Source organism: Rousettus aegyptiacus, unplaced genomic scaffold (genome assembly GCF_014176215.1).
Source record: "Rousettus aegyptiacus isolate mRouAeg1 unplaced genomic scaffold, mRouAeg1.p scaffold_m13_p_11, whole genome shotgun sequence".
Classification (NCBI taxonomy): domain Eukaryota; kingdom Metazoa; phylum Chordata; class Mammalia; order Chiroptera; family Pteropodidae; genus Rousettus; species Rousettus aegyptiacus.
Window position 1 is genome coordinate 89,726,895 of NW_023416286.1, and position 9,592 is coordinate 89,736,486.

Genomic DNA, 9,592 nt, shown 5'->3' on the forward strand with positions numbered 1-9,592 from the left:
AAAAATAAAGTTTCTACTCCACTTAGAAAAACAAAACTACAATTCTTAGGCAATATATTGTCAGTGTGTAAGAAAAACAATACAGTACAGAGCTGGGAGAACAGGCTGGTTCTCAAGAAAGTCTTGGCCTCTTCATCCAAAGACTGCCCAATGAGCATCTAATGCCATTTTAAGTTAAAATGTTCAAAGTATAAAGATTCATGCATTTAATGTAAATTTTACCTCAAAAGAAAAAAAACTACAAAGTTTTTATAAACTATAGCCAATGATAAGACTGCCACAGTATTGAGATGCAAATGTACCAATGCCTGTGCTCTAGACAGGATACATGTGTGAAAAGCAAATATTATAAAATGTTCATGGTAGCATCTAGGTGGTGGGTATGAGTGCTCATTATAAAATGTCAACTTTTCTGGATGTCTAAAAACTTACATAATAAAATGTGAGAAAAATGGACATCGGGCATGAATAAGTACCTCACACACAAAAAAAAATGCAGCCAAACACAAGAGAAGATATTCAAAGATGTTCATTCTCACAACCTTAGAGCAGAGAGGTTCACTGACAGAGAAGAGAAGAGACCCAGGGGCGCCTCGAACCCAGGCCAGGGATTCCAAGGGGCCGGCGGACAGAAAGACGGCGGTGCTGGTGGCTCAAGATTAAACTGGAAGACCTCGGAACTGGGGCGTTTATGGTACAGAGGCGTTAACACCGGATCTTCCCAGGCCATGGACCCTTGGCTCTGAAAGGGTTCTGGTGTCAAGTTCTGGTTGTGTCCGAGTCCTCTGGTGCCACGGAAGGGTGGGGGGAAGAACGAGACTTTGGCTCCGGGAGCGGCGGGAGGCCAAAGCCCTTCCTTCTGGGCAGGCCTCGCTGCATGGCGTGGTCTGTTCTCTCTGAAAAGCAACTCGGTATCTCATTAAACAGGACAGGACCACTTGGGCGGGTTCTGTGGTTTCATAGCTACAAACAGAATTGCGAGATCACGTAATGCCATTTCTAATTCTTTTAAGGAACTGCCATACTGTTTTCCATAGTGGCTGCGCCACTTATAGTCTCACAAAGAGTACACGAGGGCTCCAATTTCTCCACATCCCGCCTGCCAACACTTGTCATTTTCTGTTTTGTTTGTTATAGTAGCCATCCTAATGAGTGTGAGGTGGTGGATTTGCTCTTATGTAAACCTTAAGTGCTTTCTTTGTCCTACAAACGAGGTAAAAAGCGCTCTTAAAATATATTCCATAAACTAACAAAAAACATTCTAGAAGGTATTGAAAATGGAAAAGAAGTCTTTCAGAGCGGGATTTTAAGGGACAATAAAACTGTGGTTCATGTGAAATGGAAAACAAACAAATGAACAAACAAACAAACGGGGAACAAATACAGAAGAGGCATTCCCACTCCTATCTGAAATTCCCTGACGCCAACTGCCTGCTTGGATTTCTGAGTTCCTTACGACCATATTCTGCCTTCCATCGGGGCATTTCCCCCCACCCCTACCCCTACCTGTTTTGGGACTTTGCCTGCAGTCAATCCCTTCCTGTCATGCTCTTCTTTTCGACTTCAGCTCTTGCAATTGGGTCAGTGCTTGCCGAATTCGGTGGGTGACTGAGTGGCAGGGCCCCACCCTTCTCAGTTAATAGGGTCATCTGCGTCCCTTGGTATTAAGAGGGCACCAGTGATAAACACAGATGTTAGGAAAGCTGGGCTAAAACCAATCCCATTAAGACCCTGAAAGCTTGAATTAATGTTTAATTAAATCTGAAAAGAGATAAAAAAGCTTCACACAAAGCAAGATTATCAACGCATACTAAATCAGAAAGGTATCCTAGTCTTGGGATTTTGAACCCAAAAGAAACTTTAACTAGAAAATCAAACTAAAAATAGATTTAAGACTACCTAGAAGGACTCTCTGAATCTAGAATTCATTAGCTAAGTACCTTCCAGAGATCTACAATAAAGCAAAAAAGTTTGAAGTCAAAGGTATTTATTTAATACTAATTTACATTCGAAAATTAAAAAATGTACATTAGAATTTGCACACATATACCCAACACACACAAAATCCTATGGAACAGTTGTTACCACTTTATCAAAACTCTAGTCATGTATGCTTTTCAAAGAACAAAGTGTTTCATACTTACATTTGTCAAAATGAATCCAAGTGTGAAAAGTAAAAGGGGATGCTGATTACCATTAATCCTAAAAGTCACCATTATAGCATCAAAAGGCAGATACTGTGTGATAATACAATTTCTTAAGTATAGCCTGAATATTAAACTAAAAATTTCTTTATATAAATTCAATGTCATCTATGATTTAAAAAACGACATGGTAATGAAACCATTAAAGAAGGTTAGAAAACATAAATATATCTTAACATTATTAGCTCCTTGTTCCAATACTTAGGAAAGGAGCAAATAGACCATGAAGTATTTTGAAATTTACTTTCCTTAAATGATACCCAAATAAATACTGTTTTTTATATGGCAAGACATAAGGGCCTTGATAAACAAGCATTTTCAAAATTCATCATCTACTTTGCTTTAAATTACACAGTATATATCAACTGTAGAAGATATAAATGTAGCAAAAATAATTTAGAAGTCACCCACAATCCCATACATTCACTTTGAAAAGGGTTAATGAAATCAAACATTTAAAGGGCATGTTTGTAATGCTGTATTTAAAAAAGAAAAAAAGTCAAGAGAAATATCTAACATCATTAACATTGTATTTGAAAATCTCTCAATTACCAAAATATCAGGTCCCTAAGGTAACCTAGGGAGCGAGGGTTACTTCATTGTTCTCTTCCTCAGCCTGGATGTTACATTCAGAGAGAACTGTCAACCTCAGATTGCTGCTTCGGCCCACTTCTGCTTTACGAGTAACACACATTTCAATTGCTAAACAGCTACCCCACCCGTCCTGACACTTCAGGGAATACAAGTGTGCAAGCCATTCACCACTTCAGCTGTAAACACAGCTCATCTCCTGGGAAAGTCTGGGAGGAGTCCAAGGAAGAAACGTTCCCTGAATCAGAGCAAAATAAGTCTTTCCCAATCACCATTTCGTTTTGATTCAAGCTACTTCACCAGTTTAATTTGCAAGCTGACTGCCCTTCCAAATAAATCATTAAATCCAAATTCTTTACGAAAATACAATTAAGGCAACTCATCAGACATGGAGAATTTCTCACGAAATCCATCTCCACAAAAAATTAGAAGGGAAGGCCACTTTCACTGAGACAAAAAAAAAAAAAAAAAACCTGGGGGCGGAGTTTTCACATTTCTCAAAAAACATAACTTTCAAGGACAATACCACATGTATTATAAATCAAGATAAAAAGTAGTACACTATGAGAAAAAAAGACCATTTTACAACAGGCCTACACATGCCACAATGTTTTACAAAACACACTCTTCAATATGAAATTTCTGGAGGAAAGAAGTATGCCATCTAAAAACCTTTCTGGAATTTCTTTGTAACTTTTTAAGCTATTGGTTGTATTTTAGATTCTGTTTATTTAAAAGCCTCAGAAAACAAACTAATTTCAACTTTCTATTTAATGAGCATATATATATACCAATGTGGAAGAATCCTCATCAGTTCCAAAATAGTGTATTTCAAATGAATGAAATTTTACTCCAATGCTTGAGGGTTCTAGTTCTAAGTTAAATTGTCCACAGGGTGGCAGTCTCACAGTCTTAACTTTGTCTCTGGATTCAATGTACAATTTCAGCATTCAAAAAGCCACATACACATAGGTGGGCGATAAAAATTTACTGTCTGACCAACCCTAGGAACAAAAATCCCCTGTCCTCTCAAAACAAAACTAAACAAAACAAAACAAAACAAAAAAACTATGCTTTGTAACTTCCCTATTTCTTTTAGGAGTGTTTACTTCCTAACATCTTAAATTTTTCCTTCGGTGTACCTCTTTCGTCTGATCTTTCTATTCTGCTGCCACCACATTATTTAGGGAGAGACAAGAGGCAAGAAGAGCTGTTAGGTTATTACTCTACTTTGGTCAAGGCCTAACCCAGGGACAATGGGAGCCAGAATAGGAAGATGGAAGTGAACACACTACACACAATCTTTCTGTCCTCCAGTTCATCCGGCACCCTACCACCTAATTAGTTTCACTAAAACAAATGTATTACCAGAAATCCGTTCTACTAGCTAGGTAAATTGCCTATGCCAAAATTCACGGATCTTCATAAAGAGAACCTTCCAAAACCTTCCATCTAAATGCTCTTCAAGAGTCAAGGGGTTTATATAAAATAAAGTTAACCTTTAACACACCTTGTAACTTCCTGGTTTTCATTCATTCATTCATTCATTCAAACATTTTATGAATGCTCAGAGTGTCCAGCACTGTTCCAAATGTTGCTGAATCCCAAGGGGAACAAGTCAAAGTCCCTGCTCCAAAGTTATACTCCGGAATGGACAGTCTTGGGCTGAGAGCTATTAGGGGAAAGGAGCACTTCTAGCTCTCTGCAGAAGGGATAACGCTCTTCCCAAGTATGGGCCCTTAGAAGCACACTAGGGGTTTGAGGAATAATAAAAAAACACCAGAGATCTGTCAGCACTGATATAACATTCTCTGCTATGGACCCTAATCTATTTTTGCAGCCTTATTTTCCATTCCCATACTATTCGTATCCTCAGTTAAGCCAAAATGTGCTAGCAACTCTTAACGTGACTCTGTTCCTGCCTGCTTCCTAAGGCCTCGCCTCCCACTATGTCTGTCATCTCCACCAACAAAAGCCTAACCTGACTTCGAAGCCTGTCTCAAATGCTGCTGCACACGGGCCCAGACTTGGTATTTTGGAGAACTTGCGACCAACCCTTGGTTCAGTTCCCTCTGAGCATTTATCACACTATTCGTTATTTCATAATTAAAAGACCTGTACATCCAAACCTCCCTCAGCTATTTATTGAGCACTAGCTACATCCCTGGACTGTCTAGGAGCTAGAGTCGCAGTGTTAAATTATTCCATTATTATTTTTTAAATATTCAATATCCTGACGAAAAATGCGAAATGTGGAGACAAATATTCTATAAGCTTTTTATTGCTTCGATCTTTTATCATTTTTTCGATATAATTTACATACCATAAATTTCACCCATTTAAAGAGTAGAATTCAATGTTTTTTAGTATATTCATAAAATTGTACAACCATCACCAGATCTAATTTCAGGACATTTTAATCACCTTAAAAAGAAACCTTGTCCCGACATTGGTCACTTCTCATCCCCCTATTACTGTGCCCCCCCCCCAACTCCCAATCCTAGGCAACTATAATCTATCCTCTTTCTCTATAGATTTGCCTATCCTGGACATTTTACATAAATGAAATCATACAAGATCTGATTTTTTTGAGCCTGGCTTCTTTAATTTAGCATAACATTCTCGACAATGGTACATATTGGCACTCCCTTTTTATTGCCAAATGATATCTGATTATATAGATATATCACCTTTTATTGATTCATTTATCATTTCGTGGACATTTGGGTTGCTTCCGCTTTCTGCTTATGAATAATGCTGCTAGAAACATTTGTGTACAAGTTTTTGTGTGCGCACATGTTTTAATTTCTCTTGGGTGTATACCTAGGAGAGGAGCTGTGGGAGCACATGGGAACCCTGCGTCTGACATTTTGAGGGGTGCCGAACCGTTTTCCGAAGCGGCTGCACCGTTTTATGTTTCCATCAGCAATGCATGAGGGTTCCAACTTCTCTTGAATCTTACAGAATAAGAATGACCTCACTATATAACATCCTTACCTCCTGGAACTTCTGGTGGAAAAAGACAAGAAAGAAATGGAAAAAAAAAATGTTCATTTTAGATGATAAGAAAAAAGAGAAAACAGGGCAAACTAACCAGAAAGTGACCAGCGCCAAAGGGAGTCCAGAGCTAGAGGGTCAGAAAAGACCCGTCTGAGAAGAGCGTGCTGATCTGAGATGCGAAGAGCTGGAGGGGAAATATTCCAGGCAGTGGAAAGAGAAGTAAAAACTGAGAAGAGAACGAGTTTGGCAAGTTTAGGGAACAAAAAGGAAGCCAGTGTAGTCGAAGTATAACGAAGAGGCAGAGGAGGTAGGGGTGGCGCGGGGGCCAGAGAACGCTGGGCTTCAGAGGCCATGGTGCGTAAGGTCGTCGGATTTTAAAACGCCATCACCATTTTTCTAATTCCTTACATTTCTTTAAATACAGGTGTCCGCCTATGCAAACACCTAGTGAACTTTGGGATCTTATGACTGCGCCTAACAGTAGCAAATATTAAAGAGACTGTTTTGGTAAATCCGCACCATTCAAATAGTATCAATTTAGCTTTGTGGCCCAAGACAGAGTCCTGATGGCGTTTTGGAAGTCACGCCTATGAATCACAAGCATATAAATGAACCCTTACATAGTTATCACCCAGCCTTAACCGATTCAGGCGCATGCCTTTCTGACAGTAACTAGCAGCTCTGTCTTAGAATATTAAAGTCATTTCCAACACAGCCAGCCAATAAGAACATAGTTGCAGATCATTCTCATAACTTAAACCTAGATTTCATTCTTTATTGAATTCTAGTTTATTGAGCACTTTTCTCCATGCTACTAATTTAAAATATTCAACTGCTGAACATAAAACCTATGGACACAAAATATTCTGTATTTTTCTATATCGTTCGCATCTTTTAAAACACTTTGCATATATTACTGCTAGAGTTGGCTTTTTCAAAGAGACAAAAAAAAGTTTTGAAAACGCTAGTGACATAAACGTCACTCCCTTGATAAAAGAGCCTGTTGCCCAGTCCCAGCTTCATCTCCGTGGCCCTCCCTCCGGGCGCCGCGTGCTCCTGCAGAACCAGCCGCCTTGCTAGCCTCATTCTTGTTTCCCCCACCTCAGCTTTATGATTCACATTCCCCACCGGAGACATCCAACCAGTTCTTCAAGGTCCAGGGCGAACCCTGTCCCTTCCATGTATCTCCTCCAAGCCTCTTCCATGAGCAGAAACGTCCTGAGGCACATCCACACCTCAGCACAGCACCACACGTGAGTCTGCATCTCGTACAGAGATACTGTCCCCAAACTGCTCCCCTCAGTATGCCCTCAAGTACAAACAGCGTAAAGCTATTTGCAATTACTGGGTGCTCAGTTGAAAGCCACATCCATTTTAGCACCATTTGGCACGCTGTGATACCAAGTCATTACTAAACGCAAGGTCAGGGGTCAAGCCCCCTTTAGAGACAGTTAAGGCAGAGCAGCCTCTCCCTCCTTCCTCATTTGGACCTAATTCTTTAGTAAATGGTTTCTTAATAGTCACACAATCCCACTCTTTAAATGAAACTTTTCCAAGCTCATTACCTGTTTAAGAACTGGACAATTCCTGCGCCTCTGTCTGAAGTCTGTGAGTAATATGTACCATCGAGAATGCGTGGCTCTAAACCCAGAGCACAGAGAAGATGCAAGAGCTACACAGGTCATAGAGCTGACCACAGGGGCCAACATATGATTCTATTCAGGATTCTACACACTACGCCCTAACAGGAAGAACCTGAACATCGGTAACTTTGAAATGCATCTGATGGTGCTTGGTGTAGGGTAAATAGCCAAATACTTATATTAATGAAGATAATTTTAAATGTTCTTAGTCGTGGCTTATTTGCAATGTAAAAATAATCCTTAATCACCTGGATCGTATGAAGATTATTTCAAAACTCACTGTGCAGTTATAACTATACAAAAGTTTGGCAAAACTTCTGTTCTTAGTAATGGCACTGACCAAAAACCCATCCGCGAGACCCACGTTTTCCTTCTTCATTTGTTCCCAGAGGCCCAATAGACTAAACATTATAGCTCACCCCATTTTCTAATTTCAGCTTGCATTCAAGATACCGCTTTTGTTTCCTTTACAGCTCACATGCTGCTGACACAGCTGCCCCTTCTTCGTAATAAACACTGGGCTTCTATATTTAAAAATACAGTGAAACTTTGTTGTACCCTCCCCTCCCCAGTCTGCGGCCAATATTCTCTCTTCCAAGCCCCACCTCCCCCCCAGGCGTTGCTGTCGTCGGCGCTCAGAGCGTTAGCCCCTTTGGAGAGCCCATGTTCTTCTTTACAGACACCTTCTCCTCGTAGCGGCACTTTTCTTCGCGGCGCGTGTGCGCGTGTGCGCGTGTGCGCGTGTGTGTGCGCGTGTGTGCGCCCCAGAGGCCTTCCCAGGCGCTCAAGTTTGTGGCTCGAGAGTCTGCGGGACTTTCCGAGCTGCGCCCAGCACCCCGACGCCCAGCAGGGCCGGGCTCCCGGGGCGCCCCCCACCCGGGGGTGCTGCGCTGTGCTGGGGGCGCTGGGCGTCCCGGTGAGCGCCCAGCGGGGCGGCTGGGGGCGGCTGGGGGCCCCGGGCGCCCAGGGCGGGGGACAGACACGCCCGCGTCCCTCCAGCAGCCGGTAGGGGGCGGTCGCGGAGGGTGTGGGCACCAGGGGAGCGCGGGGAGGAGATAAGTCGAGGCCAGAGTTAATCATCACCTCCCAAGCATCTGGCAAAGGACGGCGCGGGGCCGCGGTGGCGGGAGGCAGCCCCGGGGAAAGCGAAACTCCCGGCCCGCGGCTCGGCGCCGCCGGCCTGCGGCGTGGGGGACAGGGACGGGGATCCGGGGCGCGCTCGCCGGGCGCAGCACTCGTGACTCCCAGAGCGGCGCGGCCCAGGGCCCGGCGCAGCCAGCCACGGCTCAGGATCGTTTTCCACGGACTCACCGGGACAGGGGCACGGGAAGGGAGTCAGACTCACTGGAAATAAAATAAGTTAGCTCTCGCCTACCGATTGAAAAAAAAAAAAAAAAAAGAGACGGACGTTCCCATACCGGGAGTCGAACCCGGGCCGCCTGGGTGAAAACCAGGAATCCTAACCGCTAGACCATATGGGAAGTGCTGCTACAGCGCCCCGTGTCTCACCTGACAAGGGCCCGCGACGCTGCCTCGGCTCCGCCGCGCCCGCCGCCAATGCCGCCGCCGCCGCCACCGCCTCTGCGCCGCTGAAGCCGCTCGCCGCTGCCCACGCGCTCCCGAGCGAGGGGACGAGCCCGGCCCCAGCGCGCGGGCGACGCGCCGGCGGAGCGCGGCCGCCCAGCCGCCTCGGGAAAGTTTTGCGCAAAGCCCGGCAGCTCGCGGCCCCGATTCCAACTGGTTCACCTTTCCTTTCTAACTCCGCCAACGGCCCCCCAGCCTACAGGTCCGGGTTTCTCCGCTGGTCAAAGTGCGTGCGGACTAGTTGGCAAAGTGGAGGGCGGCGACGTCTTGGGGAACAGCTGTTTGCGTTCGGGGCGGAGGCGGCGCGCGCGCTCCTCGGCCACGAGCCAGCGAGCCGCGAAGACGGGTGGGCGTCTGGGTCCCGGGGAAAGGGACAGACGGGGGCGGCGGACGACGCGCAGACCTGAAGCTTCGAGCCCGGGGCCCCGGCGTAGGTCCCGTCGCGGTTTCGGCCCCGCTCGGTGACCTCGGGCCCTTTATACCGACCCCACCTCTCGGGGCCGGGAGCCCCGCCCCCGGGGGAGGGGGAGGGGGCGAGGCGCGGGCGGGCGCGGATTGGCGCGTCTGGGC

The 9,592-nt window shown here is 44.9% G+C and overlaps 1 protein-coding gene and 1 non-coding gene across 2 annotated transcripts in view; both read right to left on the bottom strand.

The window, feature by feature from the left end:
* Positions 1-9,460, bottom strand: part of ELF1 (E74 like ETS transcription factor 1) — a 92,362-nt gene extending 82,902 nt beyond the window's left edge. The window contains exon 1 of the mRNA XM_016158163.2: positions 8,948-9,460. The gene's annotated coding sequence lies outside the window, so the exon portion shown is untranslated. The remainder of the gene's footprint in view (positions 1-8,947) is intronic.
* TRNAE-UUC lies at positions 8,848-8,919 on the bottom strand. Its single transcript has one exon. It is a non-coding gene; the product is annotated as a tRNA-Glu (tRNA).
* Positions 9,461-9,592: the final 132 nt, after the last annotated feature.